Raw genomic sequence first — 14,272 nt, 5'->3', positions numbered from 1 at the left:
AAACATTCAGCACGATAATGTCATGTAATGATTATGTCATGAATGTTTAATTGTTTGCAATTCTTAAAGGGTTAGTGGTAAATCAATATTGATTTCTTTAGCACTTAAAGAGGCAGCGCATGTATGGTTTATCATAAATATGTTATGAAATGTGTTCATTATTTTTGATTAGGCTTGAACCTTAGAGATTCACTGTCGAGGGGAAAATAAAATATCCCTGGACACCTAGAGGTGCCCGAACATGCTTGCAGACATAGACGAATGAAGAAACAGTATTGCTGCAACGATTTGGCCATTCCCTTAAAATATCCAAGCTTAACTGGCCATTCTTACCTCTGCCACATGTTTATTAGTTAGTGATGCAGCCACTTTTGGAGATGGATTGGCAGCAAGACTGCAGTGACATGTGGGCTTTTATCTTGCTACCCCCACCCAACCAAGGCTTCAGAAGAACAAAGGAACTGCTCGCAGCCTGTGATTACATCATTAGGGTTGCAAAAAGGTCAGTTTTTGAAGAGTAGAGAGGTTTATTCTGTATTTAATTAATGATCAGAAAGGGAAGAGTGTTTTAGCGAATCGGTTTGTGACATTAGACTTAGTGTTGGCTATTTTGGCGTTTAAAGGATATGTTCAGCTTTGGAATATTTTACATGCTCCACCTGTTTCTGGGGTGGAACATATAATATGTTCCAGCATCTGCAGACTCTCCACCACCCGATCCCCTCCCTCTCTGGGACAGCGGGCGGAGGATCCTCTCCCTGTACCGGCTTTCACAAGTTAAAAACAGTGCAGCCCGTACATGGGGCTGGTGATTGTCCTCGTAGTCCATTGATCTTTGCTGCTGTCAGAACATAACTGCCTGCCCGCCCGTACGAGGTAATGTAAAAGCTTTTTAAAGCGTCGCCTATGGAGATTTTTAGGTACCAGAGTTTGGCGTCCTTCTACGGGTGTACACATTTTTTAGGCAGGACATGCCTGGTATCTATTTACTTGATGTAACATATTTTTTTTTTAATTTTACCAAACAATTGGGTATTGTGTTTTTTTTACGTATTAAAATTAAAGTGTATTTTTTTTCCCCAAAAAATTGCATTATAAAACATTGCAACACCCACCATTTTATTCTTTAGGGCCTCTGCTTAAAAAAAAAAATGTAATTGGGGATTCTATGTAGTTTTATAGAAAAAAAAGTTGATTTTTGCATCTTTTCAATCAAATCAAATCAATGTTAATTGATCCCAGAAAGCGCTAGAACAATACTAGAAATTCAAAACCTGAAGTGATACAGTTTATTAAGAAGTCAGTGCAAAAGTCCCACACATAATATAATTACAAATAGCTGTGTTCCAATTGTGCAGGAAAGATGTGATTCTCTCACTCAACAAGCAGTCGCTTCACATGCCCACCCTATGCGAGTTTCACTCACCAAATGGTTATGCCTCACATATAAATGCTCAGCATAAATTGCTCTGAATACACCACTCCCTCTGAAAGTCTTCCCATACCCTGGTATGAATGGTAATATCCGGTGGCTCCTCGGATATTGGGCAAAGAAAAGGGAACTTGCATAGTGTATTACCATAAAAACGTGAAAATGTAATAAGCATCTAATAACTACTCACAAGCATAATGATGTCAAAGGCATATCCTATATCCTAGCTGAATAAGTGCCCCATATCTTCAGCAACACCTCTAGGATAATGTGTAGTGTAAATACAGATTTCCGTGCAGTTGCACCCTGACGCAACCTTTAATCTACTTATTTTTTCAAAGGGCCAAGCCGCACGACACAGCAACTGATTCTTAAATAACCCTCCCCTATGGAATGTTAACCCTGTGAGTGCCAGCAACAATCTGGGCTCTGATCAGGGAAAACCAATTACACAGGAAGGATTATAAAGCAATAGCTATGTCTCTGCCCCACTGTCCTCAAACTTATTAGAAAAAAAAAGACCTGCAACAACATGGCCCTATTGAGGTTCCCAATCAAAAATTACAATGAAAGGTATTTCTAATAAAATGCAATCCAATTTACCTATACATTATCTCTAGCCCAGTGGTTCTCAACTGTAGTCCTCAAGGTGCCCCAACAGGTCATGTTTTCAGGATTTCCGTCAGATGAAACAGCTGTGGTAATTACTAAGGTAGTGAAACTGATCATATCACCTGTGCAAAATAACGGAGAGCCTAAAAACTTGACCTATTGGGGCACCTTGAGGACTGGAGTTGAGAAACACTGCTCTAACACAAAATTTAAAAAATCGTATATCTCACTCTATTACTTTAATTTTAATACATATTCCAGAATTATTTGCAAAGAAGTGACATAAGGTACCCCAATGATTCAGATCCTCCTACATATGAAATATTCAGCTAGATATCTCTATATTTAGCATTAATGAAACTGTTAATATCCAGTTCCACGTTGAGCCCCCCTGGACTGAGGGGCCTCAAGGTATAAATCAATTTGGTCTCCCTCCTGGAGAGGTTCCTAACTATGTCAGATCCCCTCCAGGAGGGATACAAACTATCTATGCCCCAAAATTGGAGGCCAGATTGGTCTTTCCCAGGCTTTTGTCTAAAATGCAAGGATATGTTGCGTTGTCAGTACCCAATACTATATTCTGTATGTGTTCAGAAATCTGCTTTTTTAGGGGACATTTAGTTCGGCCGAATCAAATTAGGCCACAAGGGCATAGTAAAGCATATACCACGTTAGTAGTATGACACGTGATAAATTCACGGATATCATATTGCTTATCCTTAACAGTTTATTTAAAGACCTGGCATCTAGTTGCATTATTTTGTGGAGTTTTTTTATACGCCTTACATTTACGATATGCAAAACTTTTTTTTATATGAAGATCAAAAAAAAAAAAAACTTTGTCTTTTGGGTGGGTCAATAATTTTCTTCACCATATCCCCAAAGTTAGGTGCCCTCCTATAAATACAAGTAGGCAGTTTTGGCAGCACTGAGCCTAACACTTTATCCATGCACAGTATATGCCAGTGTTTGCCAAAATTTGTTTCCACTTCTCTGTACTGTACATGGAAATCCGATATGAACCCCCATTGTTGGATCCCATTTTGTTGGTTTTGTCTCCCTATCTATCAAGCAATTCTGTCTATTTTTACATGTAGGAGAGGAATGTCAGATTTGGCCCAGGCTGCAAGTGGTTAGGATTGAACCGCTTCTCATCCATTTTCATTCTGTGGCTGTGTCATCTTTAGAGATCATAGGTTAAAATAGAACTAAAGGCAAAACGTTTTTTCATTTTGGATAGAGTAAGGGAAGGTTATAACGCCTTTCAATTTTTTTTTTTTTTTTTTTATTCTATTTGTGTTCCATTGGGGAGATTTACCTTCACTTTCTGTTCATAGCCAAAACCGGAAGTGAGAGGAAATCCGTGCAAATTAAGAGAACCTTTGAGGCCCCCCACAGAACTAGTGTTCCCCTTGGAAGATTTCCATGGAATAGCCCAAAATTTGGGATTTGCGTATACTTGTGATAAGGGTAAAAACTTTTTTAATAGTTTGTAGTTCCTCATAGCTGAGGTCCTTTCGTCCCCTTATTAGCTTTGTTGCCATTTAGAATCAATCCAGTTCAAGCATATCTTTCCTGATGATTGGTGACCAGAACTGCACAGCATACTTAAGCCAAACCAGAGTTTAGTTAAGTGGTAAAATTATAGTTTTGCTCTCGAGTAAATACCCTTTTTAACTACTGCTAGACCACCCGCCATCATTATACGTTGATACTTTGACGTTTAATACCGTTGTTATGGCAGCATATAGCTGCCATAAACCCGTTTTTTTTTTTTTTTTTCCGCAAACGAAGGGCGGTCTGCTTTAGGATAAAAGTGGTCTCTGTGGCATTCCTGGGGGCAGCTACGGCCAGTAGGCAAAGCTTGCTTGGCTTATAGGAACTGGAACTGCTATAGGTAATTCTACACTAAGCTACATTTCCTGACCACTCGTACAGAGGCGACTATTACAGTTCATTGGTTTGGACACAATTCCTTCATTTGTGAGATACACATGATATCACGTCTGGTATATAATCAGTCCAGACACAAAGTCTCTCAAACGTGGTATAATCATACTCGAGAGTAGACCATTTTCATCGACGGCAGTAGAGGTGCCTCCCGCCGCGTTCAGGTCGTCTCCGCCGCATACTGGAGTTGTCGGTAGTCGAGCGAGGGAATGATGGTCTCCATTTGCCTCATGCTGTTGGATGACAGGAGCAAAATCAAACCTCATTTCTGCCCAACAGCCTTAAAGGGACTTTTTTTTATTTTCTTTTATTTTTTTTTTATTATTATTATTGCATTTAAGTGTAAAAGGGAGATCTGAGGTCTTTTTGACCCCAGATCTCACATTAACTACTTGCTGTCCAGCTGTGGTCGTTATACGGTGGCAGGTCGGCTCTCCTGCGCGAATCGCCGTACCTGTACGGCGGCTCGCACAGTGGCGGACGCGGGTCGGGCAGACTTTATGGTCGCCAGCGACCCGTGATCGCCTAGTACAGAGGCAGAACTGGGATCTGCCAGTGTAAACAAGCGGTTCCCCATTCTGACAGGAGACGTGACAGATCACTGTACCCAGTGATTGGGAACAGTGATCTGTCATGTCCCAGTGAGCCTATCCCCCCTACAGTTATAACACACCTAGGGAACACACTTAACCACTTGATCACCCCTTAATGGTAGCACCTTCCCTGCCAGTGTCATTTTTACATTGATCAGTGCATTTTTATAGCACTGATCAATGTAGTAATGTCATCGGTCCCCAAAAAGTGTCCTTTGAGGTCAGTTTGTCCGCCGCAGTGTCAGTCCTGCTAAAAATTGCAGATCACCACCATTACTAGTAAAAACGATAAAAAATACAGTGGGAACGGAAAGTATTCAGACCCCCTTAAATTTTTCACTCTTTGTTATATTGCAGCCATTTGCTAAAATCATTTAAGTTCATTTTTTTTTCCTCATTAATGTACACAGCACCCCATATTGACAGAAAAACACAGAATTGTTGACACTTTTGCAGATTTATTAAAAAAGAAAAACTGAAATATCACATGGTCCCAAGTATTCATACCCTTTGCTCAGTATTTAGTAGAAGCACCCTTTTGATTTAATACAGCCATGAGTCTTTTTTGGGAAAGATGCAACAAGTTTTTCACACCTGGATTTGGGGATCCTCTGCCATCCCTCCTTGCAGATCCTCTCCAGTTCTGTCAGGTTGGATGGTAAACGTTGGTGGACAGTCATTTTTAGGTCTCTCCAGAGATGATCAATTGGGTTTGTCTGGGCTCTGGCTGGGCCATTCAAGTACAGTCACGGAGTGGTTGTGAAGCCACTCCTTCGTTATTTTAACTGTGTGCTTAGGGTCATTGCCTTGTTGGAAGGGAAACCTTCGGTCCAGTCTGAGGTCCTGAGCACTCTGGAGAAGGTTTTCATCCAGGATATCCCTGCACTTGGCCGCATTCATCTTTCCCTTGATTGCAACCAGTCGTCCTGTCCCTGCAGCTGAAAAACACCCCCACAGCATGATGCTTCCCCCACCATGCTTCACTATTGGGACTGTATTGGACAGGTGATGAGCAGTGCCTCGTTTTCTCCACACATACCGCTTAGAATTAAGGCCAAAAAGTTCTGTCTTGGTCTCATCAGACCAGAGAATCTTATTTCTCACCATCTTGGAGTCCTTCAGGTTTTTTTTTTTTTTTTTTTTTTAGCAATCCATTTAGCAATCAATTCAAGCAATCAATCCATGCAGGCTTTCATGTGTCTTGCACTGAGGAGAGGCTTTAGTTGGGCCGCTCTGCCATAAGTCCCAGACTGGTGGAGAGCTGTAGTGATGGTTGACTTAATACAACTTTCTGCCATCTCCCGACTGCATCTCTGGAGCCCAGCCACAGTGATCTTTGGGTTCTTCTTTACCTCTCTCACCAAGGCTCTTCTCCCCTGATAGCTCAGTTTGGCCGGACGGCCAGCTCTAGGAAGGGTTCTGGTCATCCCAAACGTCTTCCATTTAAGGATTATGGAGGCCACTGTGCTCTTAGGAACCTTAAGTGCAGCAGAATTTTTTTTGTAACCTTGGCCAGATCTGTGCCTTGCCACAATTATATCTCTGAGCTCTTCAGGCAGTTCCTTTGACCTCATAATTTCTCATTTGCTCTGACATGCACTGTGAGCTGTAAGGTCTTATATATAGACAGGGGTTTGGCTTTCCTAACCAAGTCCAATCAGTATAATCAAACACAGCTGGACTCAAATGAAGGTGTAGAACCATCTCAAGGATGATAAGAAATAGACAGCACCTGAGTTAAATATGAGTGTCACAGCAAAGGGTCTGAATACTTAGGACCATGTGATATTTAAATTTTTCTTTTTTAATAAATCTGCAAAAATGTCAACAATTCTGTGTTTTTCTGTCAATATGGGGTGCTGTGTGTACATTGAGGAAAAAAATGAACTTAAATGATTTTAGTAAATGGCTGCAATATAACAGTGAAAAATTTAAGGGGGTCTGAATACTTTCCGTCCTCACTGTAAGTCCAAAAATCCTATCCCATAGTTTGTAGATGCGATAACTTTTGCGTAAACCAATCAATATAAGCCTATTGTGATTTTTTTTTTTTTTTTTACCAAAAATATGTAGAAGAATATATATTGGCCTTTTAAGAGCTATGGGCGGAAGTTACACTTCTGCCCTGCAATGGTATGGAGACCGGTGGGGGCCATCTTCCCCTCACTCGTCTCCATACCCAGCATGAGAAAGGATCCGATCGCCTCCACCGCTGCCAACGGCTCCGGTAAGCAGCGGAGGGCGCGGGAGGGAGCCCTCTCCCACCACCGATTTAAGGTAATCTCCCGGTGAATCCGTCGCAAAGACTACTTTTATCTGAAAGCGGACCGCCGGCTGAAGAAGAGGATACTGGGGTTATGGCAGCTAGCTGCTGCCATAACGATATTCTTCTTCAAACTTAGGACGTATATTGGCGTGCGGTGGTCCGTAAGTGGTTAAACACCTCAACGCCAGACACTTTCACCCCCTTCCAGTCTGGGCAGTTTTTCGGCTTTCACCACTGTCATACTTTGATTAGTCATTAAATACGGTACCCAGATGAGATTTTTATCATTTTTTAGCAGACGGATACGCTTTCTAAATAAATTTAAGCAAAAATATTTTCTTCTACTTTTTTTTTTTTTTTTTTTTTTAATATTTGGATATTATTTCGTTTTGTTTGAAAGTTAGTCTGCAAACTATAGTGAAGATATATTTTAAAGTTAATCAGTCCTGATGTACTGACTGCCTATAATTTCTTGAGGGCCTAAAATGCCAGGACACTACAAATACCCTCTAAATGACCTCTTTTTGAAAAGTAGACAGTCCCAAGGTATTTAGTAAGAGACCTGGTGAGTTTTTTTTAAGTTGTAATTTTTTTTGTCATTTGTTGGAAATTAAGAAATTAAAAAAAAAAGTTTAAGTTTTTTATGTCTCTTACACAGCATGGGCATGCTTACAATTACACCCCAAAACACATTATGTTACGCTTTGAGTATGGGGATACATCATATGTGAAGCTTTTTCGAAACCTAGATGCATAGAGGGGCCCAAATCTCAAGGAGCACCTTAATTCGTTCCAGGGGCATAATTTACACATCTAATTTTCTTGCTGCCTATCACATTTTTGCATGCCCTGGAGCACCAGGACAGTGGAAACGCCCACAAAATGACCCAATTTTGGAAGGAAATCCCTTCAAAGAATGTGGAAAGAAATTGAAAAAAAAAGTTGCAATTTTAATAAGATATATTTCACATAGTGTATGGTCATACTTCGAATTACACCCAAAAAACAAGTTCTACTACTCCTGAGTATGATTATACCACGTTTGAGAGACTTTCAGTGTCTGGACTGATTGTATACCAGCCGTGGTATCTTGTGTATCTCACAAATGAAGGAATTGTGTCCAAACCAATGTACTGTAATAGTCGCCTCTGGACGAGTGGTCAGGAAATGTAGCTTAGTGTAGCGTTATCTATAGTAATCCCAGTTCCTATAAGCCAAGCAAGCTTTGCCTACTGGTATGTGACTGCCCCCAGGAATGCCATGTTCGTTGGCTTGTGACTTGTGTGGTGGTAATAAGGACACTTTAACCACTTGCCCCGTATAGGCATACCCATGTGTCCTCTTGTTTAGGTGTTCCTACCAGGGTCATGGCTGCAGTAGGTAAAGCTGAAAAATATAAAAACAATCTGATCCGCTAAATACCCACTGGATTGTTTTTACATGTAGAGGAAGGTGTTTTCCCTCCAGCCTCGCTCTTCAATTTTCCTGGGCTCTCCTGTTCCACCAGGTAGCCTGGTTTTGAAGCTGGCAGTTCATTTGGCCTAGGAAACCATAAGCGATGAGCATTTTGTTACTTAGGATTTTGGCTTGTGAAAGCATCTGATCAAATCCAGATCGTTTTGATCAGATGCTTTTGAGGGCAGAGAATAGACCCGGGTCTAGTAGACCCCAGATCCTTCCAGAAAGAGGATCTGTCGTGCTTATTGCTATCATAAGGGATGTTTGCCCCTTGTGATACCAATAGTTGATGATAAAAAGTCAGTTAAAAAAAAATTAGGGGCGTGGCTTGGTGCTGAGCCAAGATGGCCGCTTGACCATCCAGCTCCTGTTCACGGAGGTCCTGATTGCAGCCCTGCAGAGAGAACAAGCGCCAACATGATGGGGGAAAAATTCGGGGAATGCTTCCAAGTCCCGGTCTCGCTCTCCCTGGGACTCAGGCGCTCAGCCACAACATACTGGAGATCTTCCAGCCATGAGACACCATGGCCTCCACACAGGCCTTCAGCACGCACCTCACGCTTATCCTGCCAGAGCCCATCAAGCAGGAACCGCTCACAGCTTCCAGCTCTGGGAGCAGCCTCGGATCAACCACTCAGCCTCAGTGGCTTTCGATCAGTGGCAGCAGACATCAAGAAGACTCTAGCAGCCACAATATCAGATCTCCGCCATGATATCCAATCCATGACCATGCGGGTGGTGGAGCTTGAGGAGACAACAGCCCGCCATGACGCTGCAATCGACCAGGTTCAGCAGGTGTCGAACGCACACACTATGCAGCTCAGAGCTACACAGACACCTGAGGGGGAATCTCGACAATAGTGTCTGCTTCTATAACCTGAGGGTAAGAGGGCTTCCTAAAGCAGACCCCTGGAATCACCTATAGAATATGAGCGACTACATAGAGCCCTGAAACCCAGGGGGAGAGATACAGACCCCCCACAGGGATGTATTGTATTGCCTAATCAACTTCAAGCTCAAAGAGGAGATTTTAGTAAGGGCGAGATACCGCCGTAGTCTCCTATACAATGAGACAGAAATCAAACTTTTTCAAGACCTATCCCCTATAACTCTTGAAAACAGAGGAGACCTATGCCTGCTACTTGATCTACTACATTCCAAAGGACTCCAGTACTGATGGAAATCCCCTTTCTGTTTATCGGTTTCGACAATGGGACGTGCAGCTAACTTACGAGTCCCTGAAGACCTACAAGCTTTTTGCGAAACCCTGAATTTACCAGACTGGCACAACACCTTCCGCTTCCCAGTGTTGTCCCGGTCTGAGGTGACTTCCAAATCCGCCGCCAATCATCAATACTTTCAGCAGCAATTTCTGGAACTGCAAATGGCAACAGTCTGACAGCATCTCCTGCGCATAGAAGAGCACGCCATGACTGCTCCACATAGTTCAGCTAATTATGGCCTAAAGACTGTGGAAGACATCTGTTCCTGGCACTTTTCATTCTTCACTCTAGTTACCTAACCTTTGCTATTGCAGGGTTGCTGTGGTGCCTTTTTAAAACCTTAACGTCTCTCATACGATAACCATACCCCAACTTACACCTGCTTTCCCACATCTCAACATGCCACGCCAATAGGAAGAGGAGGAGATCGTATGACTTTCAGACAGATTACTACACTAAACTGTCAAATCCTTGCGCATGCTCACCTTGCGCATGCTCAATCTGATAACCTTTCTTCCTCGCGTAAGGTTTTTTTCTCCAAATTCCTGTAAATCGCTGCTTTGGTGATTCAACAGGTAACGTATGCCATACTGTTACCTGTGCACACTGGTAAAATACCCCCATATTGGTTAGTAAGTGGGCAAGCAGGTAAAACGACCCACACCAAACTCCTGATAGGTCTTTTAAAGCATACATGGTTTGGAGATGGTGGGCAACCTAAGCACGATACTTAAATGCCTCCTCTATGCCTTACTGATTACGTGTTTTTCAAATTGTATTGGCTAGGTGTCTATCTAACATACTCAGTAAGTTCATTGTATACTTTATAGTAACGCTTTTTCATAACTGAAAGCTCGTTTCTACCAATTCAACATACATACAAACCATCATAAGCAGTTTTTTCCCCCTATGGGAAAACCCCCCTCGCATGCCTCTCCCTGATGTTACCCAGTACATGCTTCTCTCTCCTTTAGCTTTTTTTCTTTGACCCCCGGTGAACTGGAGATGCCCACTTATACTTGACAGTCCCCTCCCACGCCTCCACACAGCAGTATCTTATCCCTCCTCATAGGCTAGCCTGTCTATTCCTACCTCTGGATTACGCTAATCTATTTCCTACCTCCCTCTCCCTTTAGACTCACTCTCACCCTTGGTACTCCTTCTTTCCCCCTCTTCCCTCTCCCTTATCTGTTCCAGCATCTTAAACTTCTTTGCAGAGAATGATACACCGGAGGTTGCCCCACTCACCCATTGAAAGGCGCACAAATACGTTATTAGGGGCAAATCTCTGGCATTGATGGCGGAACGGAAAAGGGCTCGACAAGCTACATTCTACGACCTTTTACAAAAAAATAAAAGAGTTAGTCCACAAGCAGTCGCAAGCTCAGCAAACCTACCAGGATCTTCTTAAGGCTGGATCACTGTTACATGGTAAACTAAGCTGTACAGTTCACCTCAATTTTGCTCTTTCACAAAAACTTTTTTTTTTTTTTTAACACAGTAACATGCGGAAGATTTCTAGTGAGAGCTATCCAAGTGAAAAAAGCAAGCTCTACAGTACATCTCATAAAAGACTCCATGGCCAAACTCTTATAGAGACTACAGACATCGTGTCTCATTTCAACGCTTTTAGTCAGAGCTATATAACTTACCTAGACAGCCCAATTCACCTGACGGGAGCCAATCCCGAGCATCAAGGATTAAAAACTTCCTAAACCAATATTGCCCCAAACCCATCTCGAGAGCAGATGCACGTCAGAAGCTTCCATCTCGGCAGAAGAATTAAACCAAGCAATCAAATGACTCAAAATAGGCAAAAGCCCTGGTCCAGATGGGATTACAGCAGCATACTTCAAGACCTTTGTTATTGTGGCCCCTACCCGTATTCAATTCCTTGTCGTCGTCCTCACTTTCATTACACCGATTGCTAGAGCGCATATCATGGTCATCCCGAAGGAAGGTAAAGATACCACATCAGTTGCCAAATATAGGCCAATTTCTCTACTAAATATGGATATAAAAAAATTTGCGAAAATGTTGGCAAATCGCTTATGACCGCTCCCTCCATCATTAGAAAGGATCAAGTGGGCTTTGTCCCAGGCTGAGAAGCCAGAGAAAACACTGTAAATGCTTTAAATCTACACCACTGGCTCACTTCCTCGAAAGCAGGTGGCTTCTTCCTGTCCTTGGATGCGAGGAAGGCATTTGACATGTTGGCAAGGGACTATATGGGAGCTGTCCTTCAATTCCTTGGCCTGCGTAACCGCATATTTAACTTCATTATGTCCCTGTATACCACACAGACTGCTAGTGCGCATCAACGGCCACCTGTCAAATGCCTTCTCCATCCATAACAGTATGGGACAGGGCTGCCCACTTTCACCAATCCTATTTGTGCTCACTTTGGAACTATTCCCATGTCACCTATGTGATAATTCAGACATTAAAGGCTTGTATATCGCAACAAACAAACTATAAACTGGCAGCGTTTGATATTTTGCTATTCTTAAAGGAACCTAATACTACCCTTCCAAATCTCTTGAGGGATTTTGAATTGTTCCAAAATATCTCAAATCTAAAAATTAACTTTGCTAAATCACATGCACTTAAAGTGGAGGTCCAGCACAAAAAAAAAAAATCGCACCAAAAAATCCCTAAAAAATTGGAGGAAAGGAACAAAAAAAAATTTTAAACTCACCTGAAATGGCTGTTGCTAGGCAGTCTTCCTAATCTGCTTCTTCCTACGCCGCGGTAATGTTCTGTCTTCTCCTCCCCGCGTTATCTTCTGGGGAATGGGGCGCGGTGTGTTATGGGAACTGTGTGTATCCCACAACACATTGCGTCCCATTCACAAAGCGCTGCTTTGGGTTTGGGTGGCCACGTCGCTGGATTGTGGGACAGGTGAGTGTCTTTTTATTAAAAGTCAGAAGATGCACTTTTTTTGTAGCTGCTGACTTAATAAACAAAAAAAGACTGGAACTCCGCTTTGAATTAAAAATAACCTCACTCCCTTTAAAAAGTGCATTATTCCGGTGCACTACAGGCTACAGAGATTTACACACACGGCTGCTTGGAGGTCAGAAGGGATAGAATCCACAGATGACAAACAGCCTTGTGAAGTTCCCTGTACTGTCTCCGTGCTGACCAGTGGCAGCTGGTGCTCAAAATATTTTTGGGGGGTGCAAACAAACTGAAAAATACTGAACTTCCCCCATCAAATGCAGCCACTTGTGCACGTCAAACACAGCCACCCATGCCCATTAAATGCAGCCATCACTCTCCTCTCCGCTCTCCTCTCCGCTCTCCTCTCCGCTCTCCTCTCCGCTCTCCTCTCCGCTCTCCTCTCCGCTCTCCTCTCCGCTCTCCTCTCCGCTCTCCTCTCCGCTCTCCTCTCCGCTCTCCTCTCCGCTCTCCTCTCCTGAGTCCTGACATCAGCGGGGAATTCAGTCCCGCCCGCTGACTATAGTTATCGTATCAGAAGAGAGGCGGGCGGGACTGAGAATTCCCCGCTGACGTCGGGACTCAGACACATGAGAGGAGAGCGGAGCGGAGAGGGGAGGGGCGGGGCGGGACGGGCCGGGAGTCACATGAGCGGGATCGTATCGTACTACGGGGAAATTCGGTATGAAGTGACATAAAAAGCACATACTGCGGGGGCACATCATCCATAGTAACACAACATTTATTAAAAGAAAGTCATTTTAAAAATACGCTCCGAGCGCTTTCCCGGGAGGGGCAGGGCTAGTCGTCATGACATCACCCGACATCGATTGTCCGGTCCTTATGCATCGATGCCGCATCGGGGACACCCGAATCGCGATGTAACGATTAATTTTAGCACCCCTAACTACCACGCCACATTCCAAACACACTCCTTGAACATTCTCTCATTAGCCCTACCCTGTATAGTTTTAGAGAAGTCTGCAAGAAACATCACATATATCTTCTGTCCCTGGACCATTGATGCCTATCAAACTTAACCCGGCATTCTCTCCTGGACTATCCACACAGTTCTTAGCCTCTGGCCCCACCCTACGATTTGTGCTTACCAATTCTTTCACAATGGTACAATTCTAGATTTCAATACTTTATCCACCCATATGCTAGTAAACTCCTTTCCTTCTTGGACATACATGCAGATACGCCATTTTCTTCAAGACATCGATCCTCTTCAGTATCTCACCCTTTTGAGTCCCTGTGTTCCCGATCCTCACCCCAAAGACATGTAATTTCAGCCATTTACGGTAAAGTATTTGTCTATAACACCTAATTCATTGAAAGCATATCAGGCTTGGGGAAAAGACCTCCAACTTGAACTAACAAGTGAACAGTGGGAACGTATCTACACTGCTACACATAAGGGGTCCACAAACGTCTTGTTTCAGGACAATAGTTACAAAATTTTAATGCAATGGTATCGAACACCAGTAATACTACACAAATACAATCCTGAAACGGCCAACATGTACTAGAGATGCCCCAAGGAACCAGGCACCCTCCTACACATGGTAGTCCTGCTCTTTACTTCAACCAATTTTGGACTGAAGTACATGACATAACTTCACAAGTTTCCACAATTTCCCTAGAACATACCCCAGCTCAGTTCCTTCTCCACCGCACAGCCCTTCTATTCAGTTCTATCCGAAAACATTAGCTATTCATATGATTAACGCCGCTAAACTCTGCATCCCTGTACATTGTACCGGACGGTACCCATGTACCTATCCATACCTGAATT

The 14,272-nt window shown here is 43.0% G+C and overlaps 1 protein-coding gene across 4 annotated transcripts in view; it reads left to right on the top strand.

Annotated features, from left to right (window-relative positions):
- The window catches only part of USP9X (ubiquitin specific peptidase 9 X-linked), a 365,419-nt gene that overhangs the window by 116,175 nt on the left and 234,972 nt on the right, over positions 1 to 14,272 (top strand). The window lies entirely within an intron of this gene.

The sequence above is a fragment of the Aquarana catesbeiana genome, linkage group LG02 (assembly GCF_042186555.1).
Source record: "Aquarana catesbeiana isolate 2022-GZ linkage group LG02, ASM4218655v1, whole genome shotgun sequence".
Lineage (NCBI taxonomy): Eukaryota > Metazoa > Chordata > Amphibia > Anura > Ranidae > Aquarana > Aquarana catesbeiana.
Note: the sequence above shows the minus strand (reverse complement) of the source record. Positions and strands in the feature narration are given on the sequence as shown.